Source organism: Balaenoptera borealis (genome assembly GCF_965194805.1).
Source record: "Balaenoptera borealis genome assembly, chromosome: 3".
NCBI classification, from domain to species: Eukaryota; Metazoa; Chordata; class Mammalia; order Artiodactyla; family Balaenopteridae; genus Balaenoptera; species Balaenoptera borealis.
In genome coordinates, this window is record NC_138866.1 from 20423655 (window position 1) to 20444238 (window position 20584).

At 35.7% G+C, this 20584-nt stretch overlaps 1 long non-coding RNA gene across 1 annotated transcript; it reads left to right on the forward strand.

The window, feature by feature from the left end:
* Positions 1–669: 669 nt before the first annotated feature.
* On the forward strand, positions 670–8107 carry LOC309625367. The gene is made up of 2 exons (XR_014242488.1): positions 670–5232; positions 5265–8107. It is a non-coding gene; the product is annotated as an uncharacterized lncRNA (long non-coding RNA).
* The last annotated feature ends 12477 nt before the right edge of the window (positions 8108–20584 follow it).

The window sequence follows — 20584 nt, forward strand, 5'->3', positions numbered from 1 at the left end:
GGGGAGAGTGAAACTATCTCTAATTGAAAAAGAAATGTATTTCTTTTCTTTTTATATCTATTTATATTTTAAAATTCAAAATCCAGTAAAAAAAATAAAAAATAAAAACTTTATTTTAAATCCTAACAAATCACATCCCATTACAGGGCTAGGACAGTTAGAAAAGATGGCAACAATACTTATAGTACTTATTTGTACAATAAGTAAAGTTTCTGAAGGCTCAGCAAATGGTTTTATTCTTTGAAGGAATGTGTCAATACAGTCAAATTCCACACAAGCAACAAACTTAGACTTAACATTTGTCAAACATCCATATGATCTGAAGTTCTCTCAGAGGAGCATAATAGATAGTCATAAAGTTGTAATTTAATCAAATATTAGTCGATAGTGATGCCCATGAGATACACCCCATTTTGTACATTTCTCAAGGCTATGTGCAATGCTAAGCATTTAGTACTTGCTTAAATACCTTAATGGATTTATTTTACAATGTTCCACATGATACCTTAATATCACTACAGATTCCTGGAATTTGTGATTTTAACACAAGATTTTTTCTACCTGGGCATGCACGCAAGTATCCATGCACTTTTGCTGATCAGTTTCTGGACTGATCTGCTAATGGTTGGGAGGCCACTGTCAAGGAGCTGGGCAATATCTCTGGATAAATTCAGTATATCCCAGGTGAGAGAGGCTCTTTATCACACTATATGCAGAAGCAAACATTGGGAGCCTCCCAGCTGCCAAGGCCTGTGGAACCTGGAAACATCTCAGTGTTGGTCAGGCTACATGTGCTGTTCCACAGATATAGCGATTCCAGTGACATACCAACTGGCCTCAAGCCTTGTGAGCAAAAAAGGATTTGCTTTGTAATTACTTTCAATAATAGAATATGCCGCTTGAATGTGTCATCATAGTCTGAGTCTAACAGGAGGTTACATTTATTTAACTTTGACCACAAACCTAAGAATCCGCACTACCATTACCTCATTGCTGTTTTACAAATGAGGTAACTGAGACATGTTTGCAGAGTTTAGGGAACTTTCTCATAACCACCCAGCTAGTAATTGATAAAGCTGGGATTTGAACCCAAGTCCATCAAACACCAAATTATATGCTTTGTTTTGCCTGCCAACTGAACATGGTATAGCTAAACTTGTAGTTTAAAAATATCCACGGGGACCATGTTACTCAACAGGTGACTCTCAATGGAGATAGCATTGAGTAGAATAAAGGACTAGCAAAAAATTAGATGTTGAAGGACGTAGCCCACCTGAATATCAGGGATGTCCTAGAGCCTATTTTTTCTCTAGTTTCTTTGGAAACACTTTAAATCTGCTTACCTAAATGGATAAGTCTGTACATTGGATTCAAACTGCTTTATAATGCTTTAAATCTAATTACACAGAGCCTTGCTATAAGCGTGTACTCATAGGACGTATTCACATGATGTGTAACACGAATATATTGTTTGAGATAGTGAGGTCTTCCCCATACTCTCACCAATTTACTCTTCTGGCTGCTTATGAATTAGACAGTCATGTCAATCCCTGCACTCAAAATCCTTCCAAGTCTCTGTCTTGCTCCTTAGACAAAATGGGAATATTTTTGCATGGCTTCCAAGTCTGTAAATGATCTGATAGCCTAATTTGTTAGTGTCAATCCAACCATCTCCCAATGCATCAAACATTCTTATATGCCATCCCATGCCCAAGCATAATCTATGTTTAGGCTTACTGACTTTTTCATGTCCTTGGATAAGATATATTCTTATTTTGGGGCTCTCATACATTCTGTTTCTTCTGCCTGCAATGATTCTGCTATCTATACTCTTGTGCTAGATACTGCTAACCTTCACACTGCAGAGAAATTCCAGAGTATGCTCTGTTTTGATTACATCCACAGACCTCATGCCCTCTGTAGTCCAGGTGGGTTTGGTCAGTGAAGAACAGCACCAGAAAATTAGAGGAGGGAGATTGAAGACAGGGCTATTCTTCTCCTTCCTCTCCCTCCCTGCATAGTACCACGACTGTCTTGGACTGAGGGGCCGTGGCTCCATAAAAAGGCATTCTTCACAAAGGACTCCCTCCCCTTGCCATCCATGGAGCTCATTCATATTACCGCTCCTGAGATACTATACCATTCCTGCGGCTTCCCTATACCATCCCCACATTTTGTAAGTATTTTTCATTAAATTACCTTAAATTATCCTATTTTGTGGATATGGTCCATTTCCTTTTAGGCCCTGACTAATACAACCACCCTGTCCTCCCACATTGGCTAATTGGCTAATCCTGTTCATTCTTTGGTTGTTGGTGTAAATGTCACCTTCCCCTAGCAGTCTTCTTAACCCTACGGAACACCTAAGTTAGGTGTTTTATTAACTTTTTTCCTCTTCCTAAGAAGAGTTAACCTTATAAGAGATATCATCCTACATTGTTCAGTTTTGGATTTACACACTTAACATTGGGCATGGCACAATGGATTCCCAACCACTGAGGTTCAAATCTCAGCTCTGCCATGTCCTTGCTGTGTGAATGTGGAGTATACCATTTAATATGACTTAGCCTCAATTTCGCATGTTTAACATAATAATTATTTACTTCATAATGAAATTGACAGATACCACAAGCCAATGTTTAGAAAATTTTTAATATACTGCCTGACAATTAATAAATGCTTAATAAATTTTGGTATTATTGTTATTATTATTACTATATAGTGCTTTATAAATAATTGCAAAAAAATATAAAAAGAATATGTGTATTGGATTTTATGATTATCTGAAAAGAAATCCACTCTCTAAAAGGCATGAAAGCAACAAATTATTTGTTTTCTTATGATTTCCACTCATTCAAGATAGTAGCTATATTTTAATGTCACCTATGGTGTTTATTTTGCAAAGAGACCAACCTTGTGATTTATAAAATGCATAATTATAAAAAATATAAATTAGTTTCTTTTACCCTTTTTATTTCCCATGACTTCAGAAGGATGTGAAATAGTTTCCACATTCATTCTGAGAGGAAGTGGTATCTAAACAAACCTAGATTTAAGCAGTTTGTTTTCCATAAATTTCAGTAAGTTGAGTAAATGTGTGTGTCTTAGAGTATTATATTCTTTAAAAGGAGCACTTTTTCCACAGGAAAAACCAAACCCTAAAGACTAAGAAATTCAATTAGCTGGCCTCTGTCATCAGAAAACTTAACCAAGTACACCTGTGCCTCCAAAGACCCCTAATAGGAGAAATACCCTACAGAAATAACCTGGGAGTGCAGTGACCAATTTACAGGCAAGAGCTCATGGAGAATAAATATTGGATAGAGATTCTGCAGGGGAAGTTTAGGGAGGCTCAATGTAATTGTCATGTTTCAAATTTTCCTAGTGTAGTCACCACAGGGTAAAAATCTCCTAGACACCTTCCACCCCTTCTCCTAATCCAGGGGACTAGTTTATCTCAGTCCACTTGAGCTGATTTTTCTAGTCCGTTTCAATAGAAAAGAATCGAATTACTTCCCCACAGCTCAGATGGAGAACCACTGGAGTAGAGAAGACAACAACACAGTTTTCTGGGGGGGGGGGAGGACAACCTTTGAAATGGAATATAAAAGAAGAAGATAAAAAAAGAGCCAAATAATGCCCACATAGCATTTCTACTAAAAGGAGTTTGACCTATAGCCAATGGGTTTGGTCATGATTTGAGCTTCATCTATTTATTACAATAGCTACCTCAAGGAAAATTTTTTAAAAATATGCAGTAGAATTATCTTGCTCGATCTTCAATATGCACAGCAAAATACCTACTCAGTCCTCAGCAGAAAATGAACTTCATGATCAATCACTATAACTATTAGCTGGAACCTAAATCCTCCTCTAATTAATTAGTCTTGAAATATTAAATATAACCAACTCTCTTTGGAATTGTTTCCCATGGGAATAAATAAATAAGTAAAATAAAAAGCCTGCAGATTTATCTACAGACAGAGACATTTAGAATCTTTGCTATTTTGGCAGAAGTTGTCAAACGACAACAGTCTTGAACAATATTGCAGCCGTTTCTCATCCTGTAGGGTCAAAGTTACAGGCAAACTATAAAAAGTTTAAAATTATCTTTAAGATTTTCTTCCAACAGCTCAAAGGCAAGTAATAAGATCAGCCTTGGTGGCAAAACGAAAAACACAGTTTCATCCAACACCTGCTTCTGTCCTGTTTAACCCATGATATTAAATGTAAGATTGTGCCAAACTTGAGTAGTGCCACATAACAGCCCTTCATTAGATCCTGGAAATACAGCTAGGCTTTCAGTCAAGGTGGGTCAGCTGCATCACAAAAGACACTGACGAATGTGTCAGTCAAGTGAAATTGCAAAGTTGAGTTCTAATTCTTTCTTTCACCCAGAGACCTCTTTTAGTATTAAGGTCACTGGGTAGTTCTGTCTTTGGATGAGAGTTACCAGACTTGTTCCCTCTCCTCACTGCTCCCCACACACCCCAAGAAAGGTTTTGGCTTTACAATCTGTAATGCTATTGTTGTCTGTCTTTTTGGTTTACATTCTGTTGAAATTGGACTTAAAGCTCAATTAATTTATAACAGCACTATGTTTTTCATGACTAAAATGAATACATTTACGATACAAAATCATCAGAAAGCTGTCTTGGTAATTTTAAACTGATTTAAAGAAGTTTGTAGGGAACACTCAACACATCACACACACACACACAGACTTGCATATGTGCACACACATGTGCACACATAAACAGCCCATGTGCTTAACGACTACTCTACATCTGGTCTGCTCTTCCATGAAATGAGAGGCTAATTTTCCCTTCATACTTCTCTGTCACAGGTTTTTGTTGTTAGAATGAAAAAGATCATAACTTAATGTGATTAACTGTTCTCCAAATTACAGTTATATGTGGAAACAACTTGTATAGCTTAAGTCTCTCTCAATAAATTTTATTAGGTTGACTTTTGGGGTTTTATCTGGACAGTTTAATGACATGAGTCATTTGTGCTGTCCTCTGGGAAGAGATACTGATTTTTGTCTGAGTCTTAACTGATGATGTTTATAATGATTTTTGATGGTAGACTTTTTGTTTCTTGGTACTCAATAATTTGAGTTTGATTTCAAATAATCTACAAGAATTCGTTTATTTTTTATATTTCTGATTTCTTTTACATTTTCATTATGATTGAATCCAGTTCATGATTTGTGAACTAAGAAATACAAAGGTTAAAAAAAAAAAAAAAAAAGAAATACAAAGGTAGATATATTCAGAAAGGAAAATATGAAAAAATATCAATTAAAAGTTTCATATTGTTTCCATTACTGTAGTGCATAGTTACCAACTTCTCTGTTCGAGAAAGACAGCCTCTGCGTTGTTGAAGGTGTTCACATGAAAGTCAAAGCACAGTGCTTTAGCAAAGTACACATACTCTAAGTTACATATGGGCAGGATCAGACAGGAAGGAGGCTCAGGCAAGAGAGGGATGTTCACCCAAGGGTAACACCACTGGACTCCGACTAGTTATATCTCTCATAGAAGCTAATGTAAATATACATATATTTATTATTTTTTCCTGAAGTCCATAGGCTAGCTTAGAATGTCACAGTTTCATGGAGTTCAGAAACCTTCTGACTACACTCTAAGTTATACATAATGAATAAATATTTATAAATAAATGAATTTTAATTGAGGAAACAAAGAAGGTAGATTTCTTGTTCAAAAATATATAGCTGGGCTTCCCTGGTGGCGCAGTGGTTGAGAATCTGCCTGCCAATGCAGGGGACACGGGTTCGAGCCCTGGTCTGGGAAGATCCCACGTGCCACGGAGCAGCTGGGCCCATGAGCCACAACTACTGAGCCTGCGCGTCTGGAGCCTGTGCTCCGCAACAAGAGAGGCCGCGATACTGAGAGGCCCGCGTACCGCGATGAAGAGTGGCCCCCGCTTGCCACACCTAGAGAAAGCCCTCTCACAGAAACGAAGACCTAACACAGCCAAAAATAAATATAAAAATAAATTTAAAAAAAAAAGGACCTAAAGAAGAAATACATGGCGAATATCTTTCTTTAAACATATATATATATAGCTAACTAGTAGCAGATTGATATTAGTCTTCTTATAATAGAATTCTTAAATCTCCAACAAATATTGTTAAATTGCGTTTTTATGTATTAATTTGTGTTTTTTCCCTATTTAGGCAAGGATAAAAGAATAACGTGTCTTCATACTTTTAAATCCCCTCAGAATCCACTTCTGTGTTTTTTCATATAGTTTTTCATAGGGTACTTAACCTCTTAGTAGGTATGAATGACGGACTTAACAGGTTAACACTCTACCAATGTATTGAAATAATTCTCTTCTTCTGTTAACATGTTAAAAATAACAACTAACTATTTTCATGTTTACCAAAGTAAATATTTGAAAATCATTGTGGATTCTTAAGCAAATATCATTCTTTGGGTAAACACAAGAGCAACAACAGCTGGAAAAAAAAGCCTTCCTTTCAAAATTTTTCTGTGCTAAAATAATCAAAATTAAAAGTAAAAATATAAATTGCCTGATATGTTAGGTAATTTGAGGAATTTTGAAAAACTGAAGATCATCAGCTTATGTGGAGTTAGATGTATTTTAATTATACATCAAATTATGATTTCCTTTTATTGTATTGAGTGGCCTATAAACTGCCTTCCTGCAAAGTGCTATCAGATTCTAGGTGAAAGATGCAGAATTAAGAACGGTAACTCATTTGAGCTGAAAGACTGATCTAATTTATGATATACCTTACCACTAATTGCAGTACAAACAGGAATTGTATTAAATTTGGAAATTCTGACCCAGCTCCATGAAGTGAATTTGTACATTTTTCACCTTAATCCTTTGTAGATTTGGCTATAAATTGTTAATTGAGTTACACAGACAGGAACACAACCTTTCAGCTAAGACACAGAACTCCAGTTCTTGGGGCTCCTTAAGTCTACACTGCTGCTTTTTCAAGAGTGGCAGGTAGAGTCAAGCAGGCCAAGATACTGCTTTAAAATTAATTATCATTTTTCTGTAATAAATGTTCAGTATAGCTGAAACATTTTGTATAAATATTCCCAAAATACTTGCCGAAGAACATGATAAATAAATTTACCTCCATCAAGTGACAGATCTTTACTTGGTAGCAAATATTGCACAAATGTTTACAACATTGTACATGTTTATCTACTGAAAAAAAGGCAATAGGAATTTATTATACTCTCTTCTTCCCTCCTTCCCTTCTCTCCACCCTCTAAATATAGATATTATATATTTTATATGTATTATATGTATGTGAATTTATATATTATGTCTCTGACTTTCTTGGTTGATATGTTTAAATTCTATAAGACTTTTCATCAAACATTACAATAATATTCAACAGAGACCCAAAGCATCCATCTCACAGCATCTCTTTATAAGAAATTTTTCAGGTCAAAAAATAAGTGATTATCTGGGATTTTAACACTGTTAAAACTTTACTCCTAGTTTTCTGCTGAAAATTAGTCAATTTCATCCTTTCTATTTTATATCTCCTCAAGAAAGACTGTCATGAATTAGACATAGCAAAAGCATTAGCGTTTATACTCTTTTCCTAATTCCTAATTTTAAGCTAGTTTGATGAATTCTCCATTTGCTTTTTGCTTGTTTGTTGGGTAGCTCTCAGAAACTATATTCTGAACTTCATATATCCTTCCCATGTCATTCTAAGTATACTTTATTTCATCTCATTTTTATTTTCATCTCATTTTTATCATTAGATCTTATCTGTCCACAACCTTAAATTGTTTCTTTTTTAATTTTGTTAAGCATTGGGTTTATCCTGTAACTTTCTCAAACAATTTAGATTTAACACTCTTATTCAAATAAAATAACTCACCCCACAGTAACATTCTAAATTATCATTCCTGGTTTTTTGTTGTTGTTGTTCATTTGTTTGTTTCTTGAATGTTTATAGAATGTTAAATAAGGTAGAGAAACACTCTCAATTAAAAGAAAGAAAATACTTCGAAGAAAAATCATTTAATATACAAAGCTTTGAAAAACAGTACTTTTGTGAAAGCATAATGCTGAATATAATTAGGAAAAAAACAGTAGCCAGAAGGAAAAAAAATGATAATAACTGGATGGCAAGAAATAACCTTGTAACTTTTAGAGAAAAAGAGAGAAATGATCAGATACTCCAAATTGCAAACATTGTTTCTTTTCTAAATGGCAGTAGCCTGAGAGATGTTTAATTAGGGTAATGTAGCTTCATAAATGGGTCTTAGTGCACCCTGCTATACTCTAACAAGAAGCATTTTGGATCAAGCAAAGGTTACACTGCCTCATAAGTGAGAAAATTGGGCTGAGACCAACTTTTGAGAAACTTTCAAGTTTCTTTTATAGAACTTTCTCAGTTGAGGGTTAATTTTGCCTGGCATTTCCATGTGTAGTCTCTAAAATTAATCTGCACTTCTGGAGCCATATTTTGGACAACAATGTCAGAATCAAAATTGCTAGAGATGCTAGTTGTCACAGAAAGACAAACCAAACAATAAAATGACTTGAGGATATATTTAGATTATTTTAACTTTTAGAAAAATAAGATTGGAAGAAAGGTGTTGAAATTTACACAGGTTCTGTAATAGAAGACATTAATCTTGAGAACAATGAATAGAATTTGAAAATATTCCCATAAATTTTATGGAGAATAGAAATAGATGACGGACAGAACCTTAGGAGGATCATGACTGAAAATGAGATTTTGTTGTGCTCCATTTTCATTGCTTCAGCTCAGAAAGTGATTTTCATTATTTCTACACTCTGCATATAGAAATAAAACAGAACACTTTCAAGTTGTTCTACTAATAAGGCAAAGAACAATTTCTGTGGTAAATAAGAAGCCCATTCTCCAAGGTTTATTCAAACTTTGGCCTCTGTAAAGCCACAAAAGGGTCAATTAATGTCACAAATGTGAGAGAGATACCTGGATTTTTGGAATCAGACCCAAGTCGGTCTACTTGTCAAACCACAATCACCAAACAATAGTTGACCTTTAAACATGTGTAGCTTTGATTTGAACTACTGACACAGGGTGAGGGCTTTGGATATCAATGTTAATCTTATTTTCTCAGAAACCTCTATATCTCCTGCAGTTAAATTTTTTTAAAAAACATAGTGTGACCTCATAGTGTCTCTATTAGCGATCTGGCACTGTTGTACATCTTCATTTTATATCTGAAAAGACCCTGCTAATAAATAATAATCATGAAATGCCATTCTACAAAGAAGATCAGCTCTCTAGAGAAAGTAATTTCACATGCTGGCCTGGAGGGGTTATGTTTCATTGCCAGCACCATCATCATGAAATGACTTAACATATTACAATGAAGTAAATGATTTTTCTTCAAAATATCTGGTGAGTTTTGTGTTCTTTTGTTCAAGAAGGTAGATGGAAGACATAATCTGTGGGGACAAAATCCTTTAGAATTAAGGGAGATAGAAAGTAATTTACCTGTTACAATTTTTACATGAACTGAAAGGTGCAAATGAATTGCTTTAAAGTGAATACAACTGCAGTGAGATACGTTGACTGAACTGATCATAGGTGAAGAGTAAAAAGGAAAGAGAATTAGCCAAACATTTTAGACAGCTAGAGAGAGAAAAAAAAAAGAGGCACACATAATTTAATGAAAGATAGTCCTATCACTCTTGATCACCTTTTCATCTCATAATCTGAAAGAGATATTCTGGTTGCCTCCCTTGCATGTTTCAGGCGGATATTGCCACAGTGAACACTTAGTACTTTTGCTGTGGTCATATTTTAAACAACAAAAGAAGATGCACAATAAAGCAAAAAAAGAAAAAATGATGAATTCTATGTTTTTAACTGAAACATTTTCCAGAAACTAAATTTAATAAAAATAAAATGGTGAAGACACAACGGAAAGCAAATGACTGACCATTGCTTTAGAAAAGAATTGATTATGGATAGTTTGATTTGGATTAATTAAGTGCTAATGATCCCCCACGTGTCTCTTCTACTGAAATAAAATATGGAAGCACATCTACATTGACCTAACAGGGACTCATAAAATACTCTTTTATGGTGCTTATGGATATTTCTTAACCCTATCGTATCAATATACATTGCTATCGACAAACTTGTGCTTAAAACAATTAACATCACATGTCTTTGGGTCAGCAAGGCAGTTGTGCTAATCTGAGCCAGGCTTGTCTGTTTTTGATTGGATTCCTTTGTCCAGTCTTTATGTCTGAGGGTCAGCTTGGCTGAGACCAACTGGACAAAGATGGCCTTACTAACGTATCTGGGAATTGATTGTCAATAAAATGATGGGGTAAATAGGCAATATGTTTCTCATTGTACTGTAGTCTAGCCCTGATTTGTTTAGGCTTGGTTCCAGGAGAGAAAAAGAGTGGAAACATGTAACCATTTGAAACATAGGCTTGGAATTGCCAAAATGTCATATTTGCTTTATGCTATTGCCCAAAGGTGAAGAATTAAGGTTGAATTTTTATATAAGCAACATGAATTTGTAAATAAGTGTTTGGTGAATATAAGGAAATGTTGATATTCTTATTAAGAAGTAGGCTTATCTGCTCTTGCTCAGGGAGACATTATGTAATCATAATTATTTGTCCTGTATGTATTTAGCCAGAGTACTAGAACCAGATGGGATTTGGGGAGATTGGAATAAAGCCATTTGAACCAGCACTGCTGGAATTATTGCTTCTAGATAAAAGCTACACAGAAATTCTGACCAATTATAAAATGGTCCTCTGACACTTTCATAAAAAGAGCTAGAATTATTTGAAATATTCTTGCAATCTCTTTGGAAGATTTTAATCTTTTGCCAAATGTGTCCCAGCTGTTCCATTTGGATGCTGAATCTAACCTTCTTGTTCACATCCCTACTCATTTTAAACTTTGTTGTACACACTTATGATATGGGAATCTCAGCCATTCAGATTTTTCTCAAGGTAATTAATTATATAGAAAAATATCTGGAAATATCTAGATAAAATCACCATGCCAAAAATATAACTTTATATAGTTTCCATGAGGAGTATAATAGGTTAAATAGTGCCCTCCACCCAATTCATGTCCACCTGGATTCTCAGAATGTAACCTTATTTGGAAACATGTAAGCAGGTCGTTTGTCCCATTTCTGCTTGCCTGTTTCTGTTCCCCTTAAAAGTTAAGTATAAAAATGAGATCACTAGGTAACATTTAACCTAACTCCTGACTTCTGCTCTACCTAATGTACACAATGCCTTGCCTAACCTGTTGACTCCTTTCCTAGATTAAAAGGAGTATGAATGAAGAATTAAGTAGTTAAAGAATGACTGACTTGCTCCCCTCAGGCTCCCCCTTAGCAAATTTGCAAGCAGGCCAGTTGGGCAAGATAGCATCCAATTGCAGGTGGACCATACCACAAGACAGCATCTAAATAAAGATCAGGAGAAGTCAGCCAGTCTGCACACAACAGAAAAATGATGAAGAATCTGACCTCCTATCTTAATGATTAATTGAGATTATTTCCCCTTTCTCCCTTTAAAAACTTTCAGGGCTGAGCAGAATCTTCAGACTTGGTTTTGGGACACGAGTTTGTCTTCTCCCCAGATGCCAGATTTTTCTGATTAAAGCAACTTTCCTTTCTACCAACACTTGCCTCTCGAGTATTGACTTTTGAATGGTGAGCAGCAGAACCTGAGTTCCATAACAAATACAGTCTTTATAGATATAATTAGTTCATTTAAAATGAGGTAATACCGAAATAGGGTAGGCCCTAATATCTTCAGGCTCCCTGGAGCATTCAGAGAGAGCATGGCCCATCTGATACTTACTCTGATTCCAGACTTCTAGCTTCCAGAACTGTAAGAGAATAAATTTTTATTGCTTTAAGTCACCAAGTTTGTAGTAATTTGTTATGGCTGTCCTAGTAAACTAATACAAGAAGGGATATAGTAACTAATAAATATGCTCCTCCTTCTTTTCCATTAGCTTTATATCTCAGATTTTTAAGGAATATGGGCATGTTTAATTGAGGTAGAATTTGCCTAGAGTAAAAATTACCCTTTTAAGAATACAGTTCTATGAGTTACATCCTACAGTCATGTAATCACCAGCACAATCAAGATATAGGACAGTTCTATCATCCAAGATTATTTTATTATGCCCCTCTGTAGTTTACTCTCTCCCACTATCACCAATCACTGGCAATCATTGATCTATTTCTGTCCTTAACATTTTACCTATATAATAAAATCATATAAAGTGAATCATATATGTATGACTCTGGCTTCTTTTACTTAGTATACTGCCTTTGAGATTCATCAATGTTATTGCATATATCAGTATGAGATAATAGAAAATACATATTGGTCTCTGCCCTCAGTTCCTGGCACAGAGAGAGCTCCTAAAACCTTTGTAATTTCCTAAGTGATACTAACACTAGGAGACTCTCTTGTTCTAATATTTGTCTCGGACCCCATCCCTGAAAAGGAATGAATTACTGATTATTAGAAAAACTACCCAGTCTTCCCCATTGCATGTCTCCTTTTCTACTCACACAGCACACTTCACTTCTAACACTTTTGGTCACCAAACGTGTGGAGGTTTTCCACCACACCAAACAATTCTGTGTGACACCAGCTGATTGTCCTACAAATTAGCTCAATTCTAGCACTATCTACATGGAGATAGTGTCAGATTCCACAGGTTAAGGGCTCAGTCCCTCAAGACTGCTTCCACTCTACTTCAGATATCAATAGAAAGTAATAGGTGCCCTAAAAAAAAAAAATCAATTAATTAAATTTTTAAAAAAGAAAGTAATAGGTCCCCAGATTACCCACAACTTCTCTTTGATTTGACTACAAATCAGATGTTCCCAACATCCCATGATGTTGGTATGTGTCACCCTCCCAAAGCTTCCCCAACCTGGAAGCTCTCTGAACCCTGTACTCTGGGGATTTCATGGAGGCTTCCTCATGTAGGCATGATTAACTATTAACTCCAGTCACAGCCCCTCTCCCCTGTCTGGAGGAATGCTTATATCTCAATTTTTTAAATATGCTTTCATATATTAGGCTGAGTCAGATTTAGACACATGTATCATTTCTGGTCTCTTAAATAGGAGTCATTTAGGCATAGTGATTTTAGCATGGGCTTTGGGATCATACAGAATTGATTTGTTACTTTCTTCAAGTTGGTGATATGTGACCTCAAGCAAGATACTTAATCTTCCTAAGCCTTTGGTTTTGTATCTGTCACATAGGGATAATACCTATTTAATGGAGGTGTTGTAGAAATCACGTTGTATGACAATCTGATAAAAAAGTGGACTAAAGACTTTGACACCTCACCAAGGAATGTATGCAGATGAAAAATAATCATATAAAATGACATTCCACATCATATGTCATCAGAGGAATACAAATTAAAACAACAATGGGATACCACTATATACCTATTAGAATGACCAAAATCCATAGAACTGACAACACCAAAGGCTGGTGAGGATATGGAGCAACAGGAACTCTCATTCATTGCTAGTGGGAATGCAACATGGTACAGGAACTTTAAAAGATAGTTTGGTGGCTTCTTACAAAACTAAACATGCTCTTACAATACAATGTAACAACCACACTCTTTACCCAAAGAAGCTGAAAACTCATGCCCACAAAAAAACCTGCACATGTGTGTTTATATCAGCTTTATTCATAATGGCCAAAACCTGGAAGCAACCAAGATGTTCCTCAGCAGGTGAATGGATCAATAAACTGTAGTACATCCAGACAATGGATAATTATTCAGCACTAAAAAGAAATGAGCTATCAAGTCATGAAAAGCCATGAAAGAATCTTAAATGCATATTACCAAGTGAAAGAAACCAATCTGAAGAGGGTACATAACTGTATGATTCCAACTGTATGACATTTTGGAAAAGGCAAAACTATAGAGACAGGAAAAAAATCAGTGGTTGCCAGGGGTTGGCAGGAGGAGGAGGGATGAATAGGTGGAGCACAGAGGATTTTTAGGGCCATGAAAATACTGTGTATGTTATTATTCTAATGGATATATGCCATCTTACATTTGTCCTAACCCACAGAATGTACAACACCAAGAGTGAACCCTAAGGTAAACCATGGACTTCGGGTGATTATGATGTGTCAATGTGGGTTTATTAATTGTAACAAGTGTACCTTTCTGGTAAGGGATGTTGATAATGGGAGAGGCTATGTATGTGTGGGGGCAATGGGAAAATCTCTGTACCTTTCCTTTTACTTTGTGAAGCTAATACTCTAAAAAATAAAATCTTAATTAAAAATTCATTATCTGCTTTATGTACTGAGTCTTTGAATTATGCAAGGCAAGGTTGAACTTTAAAAAGCATTTGCTGTGGTCCTTCTTTATTGAAGATACCATTCACTAAAGGCACAGTAGTTCTGAAATGAAAACAGTGCAAATCTTTGCCTTAAAAAATCTAACAGTTGGATAAAGAATTTTGGAATTAAGAATATATCTTGACCTGCCCTAAAGTTTTTATAACCACTGTGATGATAAAATCAAGCATTCATGAAGGTTTAATGAGAGACTGTGTAATGGATAGAGGTGTTAATTCTATCTGTTTAAGAGAAGTGCAATCTCCATTTTCTGTGATCCAAGATATAAAATTTAATAAATTCCCAAACTTTGAAATTCTATATCATTTGATTTCAAATTCTGGACACTATGAATTCATTTCTTTGCATTTAATGATAATTTTACTCAATCTTTTCCTCTCTCTTCCTTCAACCCTATAGCAAATATTAATAGTTCGTGGTACAAGCTAAAAATTAATTTTATTTTCTGAATTTATCCAGTTGCCCAAAATCATGTACAGTGGAGTGATGAGGCTGAAGACCCTAGTTTGGCAAACACTTGATTTTAAATCTGAAGCTAACTATAGAGAACAATTAAGGAATTCCAGGTGATCTGGTCAAATGGGACTAATATATAGGAGCTCAGGGAATGCTCAAAAATTTACAAAGTGGTTTTGGGAAAAAGTCTTTTCATCTTCAATTCTATTTCTTTTACTCCTCAACTTTACCTTGCTGAGTTTTTATTCACACACTTCTTGACAAAAGTCTCCTGGTAGGAGTTTATAGTGCCAATTAGTGAATAAGCATTTGGGGAAAAGCTGAATCTACGGAGTCATTGATTTTTCTCATAGGATTGTAAATGCGTTTCTGTTGTTTATTTCTGAGTGTAAAGCATAATGCTTAAAATATACCCATTCTCTTTTGTCATTTTTTAATCTCTCAGGGTATATTTTTTAAATTAGGTTGAAATATACAAATCTAAGAGATATAAGTACTAAATGAGGAACACTGTCTTGGCCAACATGTACCTTGAAATTCTACATTTACTAGGCTTTGGCACAACTGTACTGAATAGTTTGTACTTCTTGAGGTAGGTTATGGACTGACATCTTCCTTGTTTATTTTAAGCAAGATTAACATAAAATATCTATCAATAAATACATTTCAGATGGTAGGCCATGAAACCAAAAGAAATAATTAAACATGGATGAAGATTACCTTTTGTCAACATAATATACCGCAAGGCATACAAATATGCTGTTGAACTTTTGTTTCTGCATCTGTGAAATAGGGTTGTTAACAGCTATTAAATGAGATAATAAACATAAAGCATCCAAACATAACACACAATAAACGTGTCTCTTTTTTTTACATTTATTGTTTTGCATAATTTCAGATGATTAGAGAAGAACAGTGTTTTCAGAAAAAAATAAGGAAATATTTAAAATATTGTGCAATGTTATGAAGAAGATTTTATTTCATCCTGAAGAGTTGTAAAATATCAATAGCAGATATGCTGGTTACATTTGATAATGCATCTGGATATAATTCAATGAGGAGTTAATTTGCATGTCTCTCTAGAGAAATTAATTACCTACCCCTCCCAAGTTTATTCTGTCAACAATCATTAGTAAGGTGGTTTTGTAAATGTGGGCTTTAAAGATGGCCATAGGAGTGAGGCCATATTTTACATAAATACATCCATTAATTCACTTATCTGTGGTGCATAAAGAGGACTAAAATAGAATAAAATTACAAAAATGATCATAGTTCAAGGGATAGTTTGGAGGACATTAAAGTATGTCTTTGCCATCAAAACTCTACATTTAACAATGAAAAAAATTAATTTAATGGCATATATGGTTTTTTTAAATGGCATAAAATTAAATAAAAAGAAATAGAAACTGTTTTTGGAGCCCCAATTTTTAATAGGTGTTCCTATTCAAAATGTCTGAGCATCTCCCATGGGAAATGATAGGCATGTCATAAAAGAGATTTTAAAAACCTTTCCACAGTGTTCATCTTTATAATAATTGTTGTTTTGACAACCAAGTCTTTTCAAGATAACACCCACTCTAAATAATTGTCATGAATTTTCTCTACCTTAATGAAAATTTATTCAAAACAACTATTTTAAGATTTATGAAATGCCTCTACCTCTTTCTTTTGTATATCCAAGAAGCTCTTTGTCTCCAGATTCCATTTCTTAAGAATGATAAAAATGTCTAATAAAAATACATACAAATCTTGGAAAATTTGCTTTTATGGAGTTTGTTTAGAAAGCACTTTTTGAGCTGTGCTCTCTCTTTCTCAGTTGTTCAATGGTATCCTATTTCTTCCATTCCTCACCACACATTTTTGTTTCATATTTGTATCTTAGCTTCATAGCACTTTATATATATACATATGTGTGTGTGTGACTGTGTGCTTTTTTAAAAAGTGCTTTTTTTTTTTTTTATCTATTCCTGGCTGTGTTGGGTCTTCGTTTCTGTGAGAGGGCTTTCTCTGGTTGTGGCAAGCGGGGGCCACTCTTCATCGCGGTGCGCGGGCCTCTCACTGTCGCGGCCTCTCTTGTTGCGGAGCACAGGCTCCAGATGCGCAGGCTCAGTAGTTGTGGCTCACGGGCCCAGCTGTTCCACAGCATGTGGGATCTTCCCAGACCAGGGCTCGAACCCACGTCCCCTGCATTGGTAGGCAGATTCTCAACCACTGCACCACCAGGGAAGCCCAAAAGTGCTATTTTTAACAGCTATATCTCCATATATCAAGTAAATAGTACAGTGAGTATTTCTCAGTGTTTTCTGGATTGTTTTATAAAATATTAAAGAATATTAAGCAGTCTTCAGAAGATAAAAACTGTTTAATAGGCAAATGGATGTATTGAAACAATCTCTTCTTAGTAAGCAACATAATGATATATAGGAGGTTAAGTCCTACAATTTCTTTTTACACAAGAGCTTCCTACAAGAAATTCATCCATGTCTGGGACTCCATGATAAGGTCTCTGCCTAGTCTCTTATATTCCTGTAAGCCAGACCTTGAATACCATGTGAATATCACCATAGTATTAATAATCACACTCAAAAATCCTTTGGGAGCCAGGGTGCTCATTAGATGTTAGTGAGAACTTACACTTTGCCAGGAACTCCATATGTATGGGTGCATTTTACTTATCTATTTTGGCTTAACCTATACAGAAAGCATCAGATTATCAATATCTTAAAACATGACACCGTACTGGTGAATTTTCCCCCCAAATAGGAATGCTTTTAAAAATAATTTCCCCCTTTCCTCATTATCATCTTCTGATTTTTCATTAGAAATTTGATAAATGTATTTTATTTCTGTGAACCTTCAAAATTCCCTAATAGAAGATGCATTTTAACCTATATAGGGCTTAATAGCAATAACAATAACAATGATAATAATGACAAAAATAAAAACAAGCTACCTACCATCAACTATGTTCCAAACACTTGGTGCCTTGAATATATTATCTCTAGCCCACCAAATAACTCTTCCCATTTAATGGACTAGGGATTTTAGCAATAACACTAGTTTCTATTTATTCAATATATTTTGAATGTCAGGCTTCAGGCTAAGCACTTGACATGCATTATCTGCAGTAAGCATTGCAACAATCCTATTTACAGAAATGGAAATTGAGAGTTAGAGGGAAGAAGTCACAAAGAGACTATCTCAGGATCCCTAAAACACCACAATCAGGTTCTCTTGACTTCACCGGCCTCTTGCATTTTGTCAGCTTATTGTCTTCTGCTCTGGATGCCTCACGTATTGATGCCATTTTAGTGTGTCACCTGATCAGCACAGCACACTGCAGCCCAGAACTCCTGGGCTCAGGTAACTCTCCTGCTGCAGCCTCTAACACATTGGCAAGCTCTGAGGGCCTCCAAACAACCTAATGTAAATATAACCAGACAGTGCTTCATCTCCATACTGTCATACCAGGGCTTTTGTTCTCCGTGATACTCCCTAGATTTGCCCTGCACTAAGCATTCATAACCCAAGAGTGCCCATGAGGAAATTACCAGCCCATGGAGCAAAACATTGACTAATGGGATACCAAAGCTGGTGGCTATATTATTTTCTCTTCCTTCTTCTGCCTGGACTGTCCTGAAAAGCAATTTTTAAAATAGCTTTTCAGAACATGCCCTGAAAAATAAAGCAATACTTTGTTTTTGATCACAAGTACTGGTTAGTACTTTTTATTGGTTATTCTTCCTTTCTTACCTTACCCCCCATCTTGTGGGCTGAATGTATCCACCCCCCCAAAAAAAACATTCTTGTGGTGAAGCTCTTATTCCCAGTATATCAGAATGTGACTATATTTGGAGATAAGGATTTTAAAGAGGTAATTAAGTTAAGGTGAGGCCATGAGGGTAGGCCCTAATCCAATCTGACTGATGTCTTTACAAGAAGAAGAAATTTGGACACACAAAGTGATGCCAGGTATGCACAACATGGAGAAAAGACCATTTGAGCATCCAGTGAGAAGGCAGCCATCTGCCAGCCAAGGAGGGAAGCCTCAGAAGAAACCAAACCTGACAACACCTTGATCTTGGACTTCCAGCCTCCAGAACTGTGAGAAAATACATACTGTTATGTAAGGCACTCAGTGTGGTATTTTGTTATGATAACCCGAGAAATCTAATATAACACCTCTTATCTCTCATTCCTCCTTATGAAGATTGCACTCCTCAATAAAAAATATCAGTAGCACATGAGACACTGCCTCAGATTCTGCTTCTGGAGAAACTAGTCTAAGACTGCTGGTAAGGGGGAAATCTGTGTTACAGCATCAAATGGCAAAAGAGAAATATCTCATCAAGAATCGATTTCCATGCATGTAAATCACTAGAGATAATTGTCAATTTTGATGAATTATTATATGTATGTAAATAATTTCTCATTCATGCTGCCATTTAAAATAGAGAAAGTGAGCAGAAATGGGAGAGGTGAGTAGTCTTCACATTTTCTAAATCTTTTTTCATATGGTTTCTTCTGTAAGGGCGAGAGGAAAAAACAATCGATGAAGTTTTTGCTTTATGTCAACATCTGACTAAAGTGTGATAACTTACTTTAAAATTGGTATAAATAATGTCATTAAAAAATAATAACAGGGCTTCCCTGGTGGCGCAGTGGTTAAGAATCTGCCTGCCAATGCAAGGGACACGGGTTCGAGCCCTGGTCTGGGAAGATCCCACATGCCGCGGAGCAACTAAGCCCATGAGCCACAACTACTGAGCCTGCGCGTCTAGAGCCTGTGCTCCACAACGAGAGAGGCCATGACAATGAGAAGCCCGCACACCACGATGAAGAGTAGCCCCGGCTCGCCGCAACTAGAGAAAGCCTGCGCACAGAAACGAAGACCCAACACAGCCAAAAATAATAAATTAACTAATTAATTAAAAATAATAATAATAATAATAACAGTGCTCTCCAAAGTAAGTGTGGGCATCACCGGACTTTAAATAAGAGAAGCAACCTCTGAGTAATTCACCAGCCACCCACATTTTCCTGCTGTCTACTTCCTCTCTGAGAGTAAAATGAATACATCCTATAGCTTCCCTATTATATCCTTACATTTCACTCCAAACCTTTTTTTAAATTACAATTCCAACCCAGTCCAACCCTGCACTTGAACAATTTTGAGGGAAAGAAGATCTCTATATTTCCTAGCGAGAGAGACAGAGACAGAAAGAGACTGACTATATCATTCTATCAATCCCTGTGAATAGCATTAACCACAGGCCAACAGAAGAATGGAACAGTGAGAAGGCTGTATGCATTTAGAAATAGTAGCCATCCAACCAGTGGGGACATACTTTTCTATCATTTCTATCAGCTGTGATGCATTTAAATATACTTTGAGCAGCACAAAGAAGATGTGGAATTTCCTTGACAAAATTAATTAATTAATTAATTTATTTATTTATTTAATTTATGATGTCTCCAGAGAAACTGCCTCGTTCAGATTACTTTACAGTTTATTTCACGTTGACACGACCCATCCATGGGCACACAGTTTCTAGTTAGAATTTAGTGTTCCACTATAACTTGTGAGCAGACATCTGAGGATTCACAAAACTGCCACTATATGAAAAGCAGAGGCAAAGGCAAGCAAACAGAAAAATAAGTAGAAGAAACAGAGGGAGAAGGGGGATTCTCA